Source organism: Corvus brachyrhynchos, unplaced genomic scaffold (genome assembly GCF_000691975.1).
Source record: "Corvus brachyrhynchos isolate BGI_N302 unplaced genomic scaffold, ASM69197v1 scaffold258, whole genome shotgun sequence".
Lineage (NCBI taxonomy): Eukaryota > Metazoa > Chordata > Aves > Passeriformes > Corvidae > Corvus > Corvus brachyrhynchos.
In genome coordinates, this window is record NW_008240122.1 from 3,989,892 (window position 1) to 4,005,130 (window position 15,239).

Consider the following 15,239-nt stretch of genomic DNA (forward strand, 5'->3'; position numbering starts at 1 on the left):
TTTGGAAACATTCAAAATAACCCCAGCATTCCTCAAATGCACAGTTCTAACTTTGCTCAGGTCTGTTTTGTGGTTTCTTCTTCAGCCTTCTAGGTGGATGCATGAGTTTCCATTTCAAGTTTTAGCTTAATGACTTCGCTTCAGAAACAGGAGAAAAGGAAAGCTCTATGAATTAAACATTACATAGGATTTGGCAAAGCACTTACAGGAATTCCATAAGGAAGAGTAAAAAAAACCCAATCCCTACACAGTTGCACAGTTAGCAGTAACAATGAATAGTGCTGTTACCCTCTAAAAGTACACACTTTACAGTCAGCCTTGGCTGGTGAAATGCAGAAGCTTCATGTGGATTACACTTTTTAAAAATCTTTCAGCATCAAAAAATAGAAGAGCTGTATTGTGTTGGTTTCAGAGTACTTTGCATGCAATCTCAAGATAAATTTGAGATACTGATTGTGTTTGTACCTGTGCCAGATGTTGTCGTTAGATATTTCTGGTTTGTTTCGTCAGCCAGATGAACTTACCCAGGGACATTGATCAAATACCTACATTTAAAAGAACACACTGTCAAATTAGTGGATAGAAAGAGCACATTATGAGAGAGAAATTATCTGGTGAAAGATTTAAAGACTGACTCACTTGTGTTTTGTTTCATTAAAGGTGGGGTAGTCCCTTTTCATTTTCCATTTAGCAGGAGCATTCTTGTACTCCATTAGAGTATCAGCCTTATAAGAAACTAACTGGCTTGGGATACACATGAGCCTCCTTGGAAAAAATACGACTTCCCTTATTACAGATTCTAGATTACCTTAAAATATCTATAGCTGATCCCGCAGGCCTTCCTGGAGATACTCCCTTGTACTCCAGTAGGTCTCATGGCTGCAAAGTTTCATGGTGTGCTGCAGTAGCCTTCCCAGAAGGCCAGGGTGGTGGCTGCTTCTCGAAAGGGAAGGGCTTGGGACAGCAAGGGGGGGCATCCACCCCTCTCAGGGACACAGAATATATTCCCAAGAGGAAAATACGAAAATCCGTAGGAAAACTATTCAGACATTTTCTTTCCCCTCCTCCCTCTTAGATGCTCTTGGAAGAAAATCTTGATTCTTGCACTTGGGGTCAAGGGAGCAGCTCGTGGTGGTAATGGAGGGGTGAGGATGGGGCTGGAGAGTGAGCACACATGAGTTAGGGGAGATCCAGATGAGCAGAAAAAAGAATTAAATGGATTGGAAAAAGCTTCAGAAGTTACAGCTGAGAGTATTTTATCTTTGTTTTGGTAACACTGGGTAATGTTTTCATTCAGGTTGGCTACAAACGCTTGCTCTTCAAAAGAGTTGTCAAAGATTTATTTTATAAAAATATAAACAAAAGACACACTAAACACTTTGTGTTTCATGTTTTTTTAAGTCTTTGTCTCAGTAGTAATTTCTTGCTGTCTTATTTATCATACACTAAGTATTTCTAGATAGAAAATACTTCTGTTTTCTGATTGATACCTATATGCTACCCATCTATTTCTCTCTGTATATGTGATCTGTATGTATGTACAGAACCCAGTGGACCCTGGAGCCCACTCCCATCCTGCACAGCCAGAGCAGGCCATTGCTGGCCCAGGCAAGAACTCAGACACCTCTATTCATTTTCATCTCAGTGGCAGATGCTCAAAGGCATTTGCCTGATGTTGCAAGGAACCCCTAAGGTGGGGTGCCTTGGGAGAACCATCTGTCTGTAGCTGAGGCCATTCCCCATGTGTGCTTGCCTGCTTTCTGCCCTCCAAATGTCATAACATTCCTACTTTGGTGCAATATTGTGGTCCAAGAGTACAATGTGTCATTAAGTGCTTCGGTTGCTTGCCGAGGCCATGCTCACCTTCAAGCCCCACACCTCAGGTATCTGGAAACTAAGTAAGCAGGCTTGAAAAGGTTCACAGAAGGCTTTCACATGGTAGAAACCCAGTGTTACTAGTCTTATACTTGGCCTATTAGCCCTCACAGCCAGTTGGATATTGGAGCACTAATGTGAGCTCCTTTCTGTGAGGGATCCTGGCAAATGGACTGCTCCCCTTGCTGAGGAGGAGTTTCCTAATCTGGGCAGTACCCAGACAGTTGCCATTCCAAAGCCAGACTTCATGGCTCAAACTCACACTTCATAGAGAAAGTGCCCTGTATAAATTGTCAGCTTTGAAGCCAAACCCTTCCCCACTTAGCTTGCACAGTAAATCAAGCTTTGGTGCTACTTTCCATCCAGCTCCATTACACAAGTAGTCTGATTTAGTTTTATGGTAGAAATGTGTTTCAGCTAAAATGGTATTTTTCACAGAGTGGGGGATAAACATGACTGTTTTATTTGTAAAGTGAAAGGCTATGAGATGGTAACAGGCAAGCACAGTGAGTGCAGGTGCAGTTTCAAATCCCTGCCTGGCTGTCTCAGTACCTGGGCTTGGTGCCTGAATTCTCTCATACTCAGATCTACAGCAGCACCACAACAAATCAGAACCTTCCATGAAAGCTTGTGAAAGTTCATATTCAAAAAGACATTTCCATTAGTGCCTCTGAAATTTTGCCCTACATCTTTTGGAAGTGAAAAGAGCCAGCCCCCAGAACTACTGTACCATCCCTGTTCCCCAGAAAAGTTAATTCATCATTAAAATTATTAAACAGTAAATGGCTGAGATGTGTTATTACAATCTTGAAGTATTTCCTTTGATTGTTTAAAAACCTCTGTTTTAATTTGAGTAATCTATTTTTTTGCCTTTTACAGTTTTGAGTGCTCTATCTTACCATATGTGAAACATTTCTTAAAGGTGTCAAAGTGACTTGTCATGGGTTTGGAATGAGAACTAAATTAAATGTCCATACTGTAGCATACTTATATAAATAATGAGATATTCCAGTATAAACCATTCATTTGGCAGTCATTTCTACATCAGCAAGTACTAAGTGCTATAGAATTCCTGCCTAACTTTGACACATGCAGAGAAAATCAGGAAGGAAAATGTGTGTGTGTATGTGTTTAGAATTTTATAGAAAAAGACAGCCCCTTGTAGTCCATTGCCATGAAACTGTTTCTTACATTTTTGGAAATAGTGCAAGGAGTTTAACAAAATACTCTGGATTCACAGCAAAATGCTGGAGCATTCATCTGTCTCCCACGAACTCCAAAACTTGTTTCCATAATTCAGAAACAGAAATGGATAAAAAAGACATTAATGAGCACAAGAATGATTTATTATGGGTGACATAGTGTCACTGCTTTTAAGAAAAAATACATTAAATAAGAATTCTTCATAAAATAAAAAGTGTTTCCTATTGAACATTGTTCGGAATTTGCTTATTAGTGTATTATATCACCACATTGCCAGGTCTGGCACTTCTCATCCAAATAATGTTTCAAAGTGCCAGCAAGACTTGTGGGCTGCAGAGCAAACCATGTTAGGAATAATGCATGTACAGAAACAAAATTAGTTTTCCTGGGATTCTGGAAATAGTTAGCACTGGAAGGCTCTTTTGTCTTGTATCAGCTTCACCAGGCTAACAACAATCAAAAATGGATAATATGCACTTAGTTCTAAACTGTCTTTCAAACTGCCCAGCTGCTTTAAGCCAGTTTTTAGGCTAAAATTCTTTCACACTCAAAGGCCCATGCATTTATAGCATGCATGGTAAACAAACCTTGTACTCTATATGAATTTTATCTTCAGACAAAAGGCATCCACTCTCTGCTCTAATGGCATCCTGGTTTGATGGCACCAGATCCTGCACCTACTGAAGAGCATGTCCCAGAGCCCCAGTCTGACAGAGACTGACAGTCTGGCCCAAAGCAACCACAGAACTTCCTTAAATTAAATTAAAGGCACACTTCAGGTTTAAGTCTGAGTTGGGCTGGTTGGGACCAAGAGGGATTTTTCGCTGGCAGCAGGCATGGCATAGCTGTCTATCTGTCTTTGTATCTGCCCATGATTCATCTCCAAAAACTGTAACTAATATCTTGGATGATCTCTGAAACCTCTCTGGATTAAGAAGTAAATAAATCACCCATTCCACTATCTGTCTATGCCGCAGTGACTTAAAAGATTGAAATAGTTTGTCACTTGGAATCAAAGTTCATAAATAGAGCTATTAACTTGGAGCTTTTCAGACTTCTTTGTGTGAATGCAGAAGTGTTTCTAAGTAGTTTACAGGTGCATTTCAGTTATCTTCAAAACATGGCTAGTTACATGAATTCACAAGCTTCCAGCAAATAATTTGATCTAGTGTCAATCTTCATTGAATCATGTAAAATAAGATTATTTTTTGTCTTTATTGCAACCGATAGCTGAAGTTTATGGCCAGGAAGCACAAGCCTTCCACTGAAATCTTCACAATTGTGTCCCCAGCCTATCATGAAGAGAAAAAAAATCTATCTGTGGTGGAATTTGGGGAGCACCAGTGTCCTAGCAAGGGTAGTGGTGTGCCTAAGGCATCTACCCATGGTCTGGGTTGCACCTCCAACATAGAGGAGAGCATGATGGCACCAGGCACCCGAGATGACTCCAGAGCAAATGAACAGGACTTTCACTAGTTGTTAAGTTAGACTCATGAGGTGTATTGGAATAGGAACTATTAGCTTCTTTCATGCTCTTGGTGTCCTCAACACACTCTTGCAGGACTTTTTTTCCCCATCTCTCTAGTAGGGGTAATTTAATGACAGTTAATTGCTCACTTGTCCACGGGTTGTACAGATTTCATTAATTAAACACCTATTTTTGTAAAGATTTTAGACCTATATAAAGCAACAAAGTCTCTATGAGCTTTTTGCTTAAAATCCTCTCTGACAGGAATCTCACTAAATATTTGCTGATCTCAACTATGTTCCTATGGCTTAAAAACCTGTATCAATAACTCAAGGGTACAAATGTGTCAAGTGGTTGCAATTATCTTCTAAACAAATATTGGAAAAGAAAAAAGGCACAAGCTAAGCCATAGAAAAACATGGTTAATGCACTCCAATTTACCTTGTCCAATAGTGACTCCATTGCATAATGATGTATTTATGATGAGTGTATAGCAGAGTCTGAAACCTTATTTTTTAAAAACTGCTCAGCTTGCTTTTTTTTTTTGCTTTTTTTTTCTTTTCCCCCTCCTTAATGGTGTAATGACTCAGGGTGGAATTAAAGACAACTAGAGCCATATTGCACAATCAGGTTTTAAGCACATTTGCTACAGAATGTGATGCATCCCACATGGAAAAAATCCTTTCAGCTCCTGCTGCCCACTCTGCACTAAACTGCATGAACACACCAAGTGGGACAGCTGTGGAAAGTGATTTTTTGTGGGTACCAAAGCACTTAGGACCTCTGCTCCATCATCACGTCCTCTGAACATGGGCCGGAAGGTTTCTTGTTTCAGGGACTGTTGGGTTAAAGAGATGAATGGGAAAGCTGATTATGTATTGGCTACTGGTTCCAACTCTGTAGAGAGGTAAAAGTCAAATAAAATTCATTATTTTGTAACATTGTCATGGTCTTTTAAATATATTACACTCTGAAGACTTCTGGAAGTCCCAGAGCAGTATTTTGATATGTTAATTTGAAAAAAATGCATTTTAAGAGAGTTCATGGAGACCTAATATTTTCTTATGCTAGCATTTCTATTTTTACATTGCCTTGCTTTCCCCTCAAATTTTATTTCTCCATTAATTTTAATTAGGTTCTCACTGGATTTCAAATACAGTAAAAGTACAGAAATGGGAAAGGTTTCTTGTCAAGACTGACCAAGATGTCACATAGTCCCACATCCTCCCACTCTTCATGTCTAAGGGTTTATATTTTCAGTCCAACACATATCCCTCTCCTGCTCCTCTGCCCCAGATCCAAACACTGATGGAATCTGTAGTGTGTTGACAAGTTCTTGTATTAATAAGATAGCTATTTATCAAACTGCAACACAGACACTCAAATTTCCTCTTGTCTCTTAATACATTGCGTTGTGCCATTTAAGAAACATTGGTGGTGTCAGATTCTCAGTGCTGGGAGAACGACACAAAGGGGCACTAAATCAATGTCACTGGCACCTTGAAACAGCTGGTGGAGGAAGCAGTGCCCTCCAAACCAAGGAGTGCAGCCCCCTAAGCCTAAGTAGGTTTCTGGAACCATGGGCAAACCTGTGGGTCTGGGAATCTCTGAGGTGGCTCTGGTAGCATTGTATCCAGGTTTGCTGCCAGTTGGTCACAGTGCTTGGGAAGAGTGAAGGCGATAGCGTAGTATCTGTGCTCCATGGATTTGGCTTTGGACTAAGTAGGGTCATGCTCATCAACACGTGTGTGTGTGCTCTCACCATAGCCAGACAAACCACGGGCCATGTCCAAAGATAAAATGCAGGAGACATTCATGAAAGATAGTTTCTATCAGTGATGTGGGATTAGAGTGGAGCCTAAAAATGATACATTCATTCTGATTACTAAAAATGTGTTCTTCTGCATGAGATGTTGTAAGGAGATACTGTTTCCTGCACCTTAAATCACGGCCACATTAGACTTCAATTTTAAAGGGACAAGGCAAACCTTTTCTGCCTGAAGCTGTGGTGAGCTGGAACAATGTCACCTTCACAAGGCTGAACTGAACAGAACAGTCTCTGGGTTGTCCAGAGGAGCACTTTAAATTTCTTTTCAGTGCAACCATGAGGGATATGTGTGTGGAGTGGGTTATGGAGAGGGGACTCCTCCTGGCTGTGTACCTGTCCCCTACCTGGGTCTTGTGGGGCAGCCCCCTCCCCATCCCCTCAGCTACCCAATACCATGTTTTCTGCAATGGAAATCCCACTCAGAGCACTTCCCTCCTCTGCTGACCAGGGCTGAGCTCCAGGGCATTTCCCCCTCACCTCTCTTTCTGTAACACCTGGCAAGAGAGGAAAAGAAAGAGAGGAGATGAAAAGACCTAGAGCCCTGGCTGCTATCTTATCTTTTCCCACCACCTGGATCAGGGAGAAGGGAAAGCAACTGGAGCTCTGCTCCTTGGCAGCATCCCTTCCCCAGCCAAGTCTGGGGCAGAGGCTCAGAGGTACAAAAGTGTGGTTGGGACTGCACACCTGACATGGGCAGTAGGAAAAACCTTTTCCTGGTACAGTCTGCTATATGGGAATGACATCTCCTTTGGGTGAAGTTGTTTTTAATGCTATAGAAGTACTGTATGCCCTTGTGTCAGATGCTGAGAACTTTCTTGTCTCTTAGGCGGACCCTAGAGAAGAAGAAATATAGAAATGCAAACTAACAGAATTCCCCACTACTGGAAAGTCCTTGAACAGGATCCAAGTGATGTGGGCTCATGAGAAAGGAAGATTGAGCCATGGTTACAAGTTAGGGTCTGCTTCAAGATCACTTCTACTCAGACAAATATTTACTTCCCCCAGACACAGAGATACACATTCTGTAAGACCCTGCATTACCTTCCAGTATTTGGAATCACCTGATCTGTGTTTGGTTGATCTGATAGCTCTCTGAGTATAGGTCTCAATGAGTTATCACACTTCTCTGGCAGCACTGAGTGGAAGGAAAAAGCTGTAAGAGAATGATCTATAGTCCTCAATTGCATGAACTTGGAATGGCAGATAAGAAGCAGATCCATTATTTCCATCTGCAGAAGGCAGGCATCTTCTATCTCCATGATCTTTACTGTAGATAAAGGTGAAATAAACCTCTTGCCTTATAGAAAGCTCTCTGTCCTTTTGGTTTAGAGCATAAACCCTGGCAGTGTAACAGGCATAACAGTGAAAAAGCAGACTTTTATTAATACCTCCCAAAGAGAATATGCTTCATTTTAAGCTTGTGCTTGAACTTCTATCACTTTTTAATTTTGGATGGTAATAAAAATGCTTTGTGAGATCAAGTGAGTAATTCATAAGTATATTTATAGCTATTATTTCCCAATTCACTCAATTTCCAACCAGTTCTTTTTGGCAAAGAGAGGTGTGGGGTTTTCTGTCACTGCTAGGTTTCCACAACAACGAAGGTCTCCTTTCAGTCTCTTTCCAACAAGATTGGATTGATTAACTATGCTACTGTTTATTTTGCTGTACCTGCCAAGTATATGGCAATGCAGAAATAGGAAAAATTAGCCTAATGTGAATATGTGGACAACAGAGAATGCCAGAACAAATATCATCCCTGAACATGCAACAATTCCCATTTGATTTCATTTCAGGACACCCATGTTTAAGATGCACCTCCCAAACAAAGAAAACATCAGTTTCTAATTCAAGTTGGTCATTTTGTAACAAAATGAGTTGAGAACACTTAACAGTTTTATTGAAAAGTAAATTATGCAATTTTCCCCTTTCTTTCTTTCTTTCTTTCTTTCTTTCTTTCTTTCTTTCTTTCTTTCTTTCTGTCTTTCTTTCTTTCTTTCTTTCTTTCTGTCTTTCTTTCTTTCTTTCTTTCTTTCTGTCTTTCTTTCTTTCTTTCTTTCTTTCTGTCTTTCTTTCTTTCTTTCTTTCTTTCTGTCTTTCTTTCTTTCTTTCTTTCTTTCTGTCTTTCTTTCTTTCTTTCTTTCTTTCTTTCTTTTTCTTTTTTTCTTTTTCTTTTTCTCTTTTTCTTTTTTCTTTTTCTTTTTCTTTTTCTTTTTCTTTTTCTTTTTCTTTTTCTTTTTCTTTTTCTTTTTCTTTTTCTTTTTCTTTTTCTTTTTCTTTTTCTTTTTCTTTTTCTTTTTCTTTTTCTTTTTCTTTTTCTTTTTCTTTTTCTTTTTCTTTTTCTTTTTCTTTTTCTTTTTCTTTTTCTTTTTCTTTTTCTTTTTCTTTTTCTTTTTCTTTTTCTTTTTCTTTTTCTTTTTCTTTTTCTTTTTCTTTTTCTTTTTCTTTTTCTTTTTCTTTTTCTTTTTCTTTTTCTTTTTCTTTTTCTTTTTCTTTTTCTTTTTCTTTTTCTTTTTCTTTTTCTTTTTCTTTTTCTTTTTCTTTTTCTTTTTCTTTTTCTTTTTCTTTTTCTTTTTCTTTTTCTTTTTCTTTTTCTTTTTCTTTTTCTTTTTCTTTTTCTTTTTCTTTTTCTTTTTCTTTTTCTTTTTCTTTTTCTTTTTCTTTTTCTTTTTCTTTTTCTTTTTCTTTTTCTTTTTCTTTTTCTTTCTTTTTCTTTTTCTTCTTCTTCTTCTTCTTCTTCTTCTTCTTCTTCTTCTTCTTCTTCTTTTTCTTCTTCTTCTTCTTCTTCTTCTTCTTCTTCTTCTTCTTCTTTTCTCTTGTCTTGTCTTGTTTTCCCCCTCAACAGGGCCAGGTTTGCCCAACAAGAACCCTTATGGGAAACAGAGAAGTATATGTTCAGAAAGGTAAGGTCAGGTAAGTAAGGAGAGCTGGAGACACAGTATGCTTTCAGAGCCTTAGGATCCTGTTTTAGGATTAGGATCCCAAAACAATGTTCATCTTATGAGAAGTAAGTAACAGAGTTAGAGAAGACAGGAAACTGCAAGACAAAGAAACATTTCTGCTCCTTCTTGTCAACTTGATGTTGCATGAGGCGAAATACTGAAGAGTGCCAAAGACAGAGAGGAAGAAGGTGGTCTCCCAAGCTGGAAAGCCAACCCTCTTCTCACTTTACCCTTTCTCCTGTCCCTCACCATACTAACCCATCAGCAATACTCTGGATATGTGGCTGGACACTTCAGCATGAACCTGTCATCATCTATTGATGCCCTCCAATTTCAATGAAACTTTTCTATGGAAACACTCAAAGAATTGAGGCAAGAAAAGGCAGGAAACAGAAATTTCTGCAGCCATTTCCTTTCAGATGGAACAGTGATCATTTAGATAACAATTACAACTGTTTTTCTTCTGATTGTAATATCAGTAGCATTCTCAGAAAATGGGTCTGAGGTCAGAGCTGAGATTCAGGATATGTACTGCATAGAGTACATAAATACTTATTGCTATATATCCCAACCTCACACACAAAAAATCTGAACTTATTTACTGCTGACAAAATTTTACTAAGAGTTCACATCAAATTTTAGGAGCAACCACTGGATTTTGAATGGTTTGGATCAGAGATGGGAGCAGTATTTCATACTCAGTTCTTACAGCCACAGTGGATCAAATCAAAAACCTGTTTCACATTTTCTTTGAGTTATGAGTGTTCAAATTCCAGATCATAGCTCTGCTGTTCAGTGGATATATATTCATTGGCATTAGTGTTTCTGAATGGATTAACTCAGCCATTGTGGAACACAGATCCGACAGTTTGCTTCAAGATAAGCATGAACAGTGTTAGAGCAAACATTTTGGATGCCTTCCAAGAGAAAAGGCTCGCTCATGGAAACTAAGTGTTATGTAGAGAAGTTGTGAATATGATGAGTCTGTTGAAAGCAGTCCAGCAGGCGTCTGACCAAAACCTGATTATTTTTCAGTCGGTTCACCTATGTTCCTTTTCCCTCCCAGGCTCCACCAAACTCCATGGACTCACAGAGCCCCACAGAAGAACTGGGAAAAATCAAGGGCAGCCTTGGGCTTCTGGGGAGCATATTTTGCACTACAGGTCCAGAAAGCTTTACAGTGACAATGCTTGACTGTCCCTCAGGTAGAGTACTCTAGGATTTTTGGACACATTTTCAATAAGAAACATGAAAATTTCCTCTAAAAATGTATCTGTTCTACCATGAGAGGAAATTAATTCTTGACATGTAATTTTGTGTCACAGTGCCAATCCACCAGAGTTCTGCATCAGCAATCACTGAGGGATGTAGAAGCTGTTTCCAGGTTGCTGATGTCTGGACTTTGCCACCAGGATCAGACTCACTGGAGAAAGCTAGGCCAGCATGTGCTCCAGCTTTCCACAACACACTGGTGGGAATTGAGCTGTTCAGGTTCTTGGGCTGGGACTAACTCCTCTCCTGATTTATCCTAAACCCAAAGAGGCCTCAAATGCAGCATCATGGGTCTTTCGTGTACCAGAGAGAACAGCTCAGCAGAGGGTACCAACTATGTCCAAAGAGCCAGTAGATGGAAATAAACATTGGTAGTTACTGAGACATACTAGATATGACCTCATTACCTATAAATGGAAGGCTTTCTATGTAAGCCATTTACTCAAGTAAAATTATGCCACAAGAAGGAATATGCTTACTTTTCACCATCTCTATTTATTAAAAACATTGCTAACATGTTCCTTGATAACTTGATTTATGAAGTTTGTGACAAATTGCTTTCTTAATTGAAATATGTCAGGTTTCTAAATACTGAAGTTAATTATCCCTCCTTTTCTAGTTGAAGGCTGACCTTTAATTATACAATATTAATCCACATATTGTATGAATTATGTGAAATATCCATTTTGTATGTAGAGGGAGACATGTATGTGTTATTGTAGTGGCGTACAGTTACATAATTATTTTTAATTTAGGATACCAGTTTAATTAAATACTTGCAGAAACCAAGCTTTTTCAGGAAATTTGCAATTACAATCAATTTGAATGTACAGCTACATTAATATGGTGACAAGCCCAATAATAAAAACGAACTAAGTAATTATGGGCAGGTGCTGAACAGATGTGTAAATAGAAGGTCTCTGCATGGAACATTGTTATATATCATTTTGAAAAGCACAAGAAACCTGTTATCCATAGCCATTCATATATGCAGTTATAAACCGTCACAAAAAAAGTTAGTTCTTTCAATTTAGATAAATCACTTAAAAATATGTATGGCACTTAGGCTTTCATTCTCTGTTTCTGGAAAGAAAGTCTAGTTGATTGAAGACTGCTGCTCTACTGTACTCAAAGAGTCTGCCGCACCATTGAAATATATTCTTCTTTCAACACATTTATGATGAGTGGGTTTTCAGTTTGGAATGGTTTAACAGTCAAAACAATTCACATTCCATATTACAAGTTGAGCTTTATTTAAAGAAGGGGGGAGGTTAAGACTAGTTTAGAGTTGTTTGCTCAAGTTATCAGATTGCCAAAAACCCAATTTAACCTCCAAATAGTTGGAAAACAATGACATTGCATTACTACTGTGAATTGCTTTTAGACAGATTTACAGTGAGGGATTTTTGTGCGTTTTAGGTTTTTTTTCCAAGCCAGTATATTAAAATATACTTTTTCAAGTCTTCTATTTTTGTGTGGTGTGTGAGAAATAATTATATCTCTGATGTAAGCAACTAAGCTAAACTGAAATATTTTATATAGCAATCATACAGAGAACCCAAGGACAGACTGGAATCTAAGGAAACATGAACATGAGCCATCGCTTTGTATGGAACAGGATGCCCTAAGCTGTCTATGGAAGATCACAATATCTAAAGTAGCCATGTCTAAGCAAGGGGCATGTCTGAACTAGACTCTTTCATGAACTTAGATGCTTTTTTCCAAACTGCAGAGATCTGTCTTCCTCTCCCCAAGGTTTATGGCTCTGAAATGGATCCCAGTAGCCAAGCCGGACCCTTCTCAAGCAATACTGGAACAGCAGTAAGGTACTTTTCCTCATTCTCAGAAATAGTCACTCCAGCTGTTGGCACTATGGAAAGCTGTGACAGGCAGCTGGAGTTGTGCACCATTCTCTTTCTTATCCCACCATGTGCAGGGCCATCATCTTATCTGGAAATGGAACAACTGACATGTCTGGAGAGAGATTAATAAGGGAGCAGTGCTGCTGCGATAAAAACTGTCTGGAGAGATTCCACTCATCTATTTCATTTGTAAAAGGGCAAACTTCTAAAGCATAAATTTGTATTCCAAATGTGCTATGAAATACTTCAGGTGGGGAGGGTGAAGTGGGGACCTCACAGCATTGTATCCTGCAGTCCTCTGCAGCTGAACAGGCCCCATGGATGACATAAACAGCAGGGACTTTTACACTGTGTGCTGGTGCAGTACTCTTCCACACTATCACATGGCCATACTCAGCCTGCAGACTGTAGTAGAGCAGAAATATGATAATATAAGTGTAACAACTTTCTCTCAATTCCAAACTCCAAGATACGCCAAACATTGTGTGTAAAACGTGAAAAATGAGCAATAATTATTTCCTAGGAAGAATGAACAAATCCAAAGCAGTGGAGAGGATAAAACAGTCTCAGCTTTGAAGAGGAAATCGTCAGGATGCTTATTGACACCATGTGCCCTCCTTGCTACAGGAGCATGGCTGAAGGGATGGGCAGGCTCTTAATGCTCATCATGCCTCAGCTACTGGACAGGGGAGGTCTATTTTAATGAAAGACTTCGTGTTTCCAGTCAGAAAAGTTGGAACACAGATTTTGTCTTTGTCAGAGGAGCATCTAATAGTTAGGCTTCGAAAAGGAGTTGTGAGGAAGAGATGAGTGCAGTGTTTGGCGGCATATGATGTCTGGATTTTCTTTCTTTATTCATGGAGTCCAGTAAGGCAGGATATAAAACAAACTTCATACATTCTGGCATGGAACGATTCTGCTCTTCATTTCAAAACCAAAGTGGTTTGAATTTCCTGCACTGCCACAGTTAGCCACACATACCTCCTCCTAACTCTGCTTGCATTCCCTTTCCAACTGCTCCCATAATCTCCCGATTCACCCATGTTTGGTGTCTGAGGAGGCAAAAAGGGAGATTTCAGAGGAATTTGTGGCAGATCCATGCTACAGGTGCAGGGAAACACAAGCCAGCTCACACTCAAGGGCAGTGCAAGTCCTTGTGACCCACATGAATCAGCACCAGCACCAGAAGCAAGATTCTTGTTTCATCACCATGCTGAGCCAACCTGGCCATATCCTTCTCCAACTGCACCAGCAACCGTGTGTGACTCCACAGCACACTCTAGTAGTGTTAGGGCAGGAATCTTTGCAGAGTACTTGGGGCACTTGTGGCCTCAGTCCCATCATCAGAGAACCCAGTGCCTTCAGCTGCATTTTAGTTGTGTGGGAATTGTTTGAGCTCACTCCTGTTGCCACAGCTGCTTTAGGAAAACATTTAGTTAGAGATGAGGGTGAGGACACATTATAGATGTAAGCATATGGCTGTCAAACTTCTGCCCAACAGCTTCTATAGATATGTGGCACGTTATGTTATCCAAAGCACTTGAAATTTTTCAGATAACAAAAGCTAATGAAGGCAGCTCTTACAGCTTTATGTGGCACTTGCTTCCTGATAGAGTTGCCAATCCAGCTCTTTGAATTCTGTGCCAACAGCTTTGACACAAGTGAAAGAGCAAGCTGTGCTTTTAACAGATGCGAATGCTTTGATTGCAGTGATCGCTGCTTTTTCAAAATCATTATCACATATGGGGGATTGCAGCTGCACACTTTTTCCAAAGTGACAACACCCAGACAGTAACTTTTGGAGTAACTTTTGTTGGAATAATTGGAATAACTTGCACTGGCAAGCCGTTAAGAAGCAAAAGCAAGTGGCATCATCTAGCAATTATTTTACTGTCCTGCAAGGGCTTGTATTGAGCAGACGCACAACACGTGGCTGGCATGGCTGGCAATGTCCTGCATTGCAGCCAAAGTGTTACACCAGCAGCAAGCCATGCTGCTGAATTCCAGGGAATCTGCTGTCCTTTCATGACTGCAGAATGAAGACAAACACAACAGCATTATACATGAAATTACTGGTTAAATAGTCTCAATTTGAGGACAGTTCACCAGTTTTTAAGACATCTACTTTTAGCCTGTCCCAGTCTATTTTTTTAGCCTAGGGAATGGCTACTGAGATAGGGTAACATTTCTTGCTCTGCTTGAACAAGGTTGTCATAATATCCTAAGAACCGGATTCTATCTATTTAGTTCTTTTAATGGCAATTTTAGCAAGGAAATGGCAATTTTTATGTCTATGAAGGTGAAGAATATAACCTAGAGATACTGGAATGCAGAAGACTCTCTTCCACGAGAAAACCTTGTCAGCCAGGAGTGCCTGATGTTTCTTCAAAAGGCTGGGGCCGACAAACAGTTCTTTTGCAGAAGGTGTGCTCTGGCTGAGGAGCTGTGCCCCAGGTGAAGGAGCTACAGGAAGATGTGAACAGGCTATTGTAGTATTTGAGTGAATGGGCAAGAGATAGACCAATTGTTTTCAGAGATGCTATAGTCTCAAGGCTCTCTGGGGACTCGAACTTCCATTGTAGTAGAGAAGCAGACGGATTATCATGGAACACTGCAAGGTACTTAGTCAAGGGACTGTTAGTCAAGGATCTGTTAATGATGAAGGCTGGATATTAGGAAAAGGCTCTTCACCCAGAGGGTGTTTGGGAACTGGAACAGGCTCCCAGGGAAGTGCTCACAGCACCAAGCCTGACAGAGTTCGAGAAGTGTTTGGACAATGCTCTCAGGCA

The 15,239-nt window shown here is 39.7% G+C and overlaps 1 long non-coding RNA gene across 2 annotated transcripts; it reads left to right on the forward strand.

Annotated features, from left to right (window-relative positions):
- The first annotated feature begins 9,218 nt into the window (after positions 1-9,218).
- LOC108449244 lies at positions 9,219-12,056 on the forward strand. Of its 2 annotated transcripts, XR_001865400.1 has the most exons (3): positions 9,219-9,287; positions 10,383-10,521; positions 10,642-12,056. It is a non-coding gene; the product is annotated as an uncharacterized LOC108449244 (long non-coding RNA). The 2 variants fall into 2 exon arrangements; XR_001865399.1 differs by lacking the exon at positions 9,219-9,287 and having other exon boundaries at positions 9,307-10,521.
- The last annotated feature ends 3,183 nt before the right edge of the window (positions 12,057-15,239 follow it).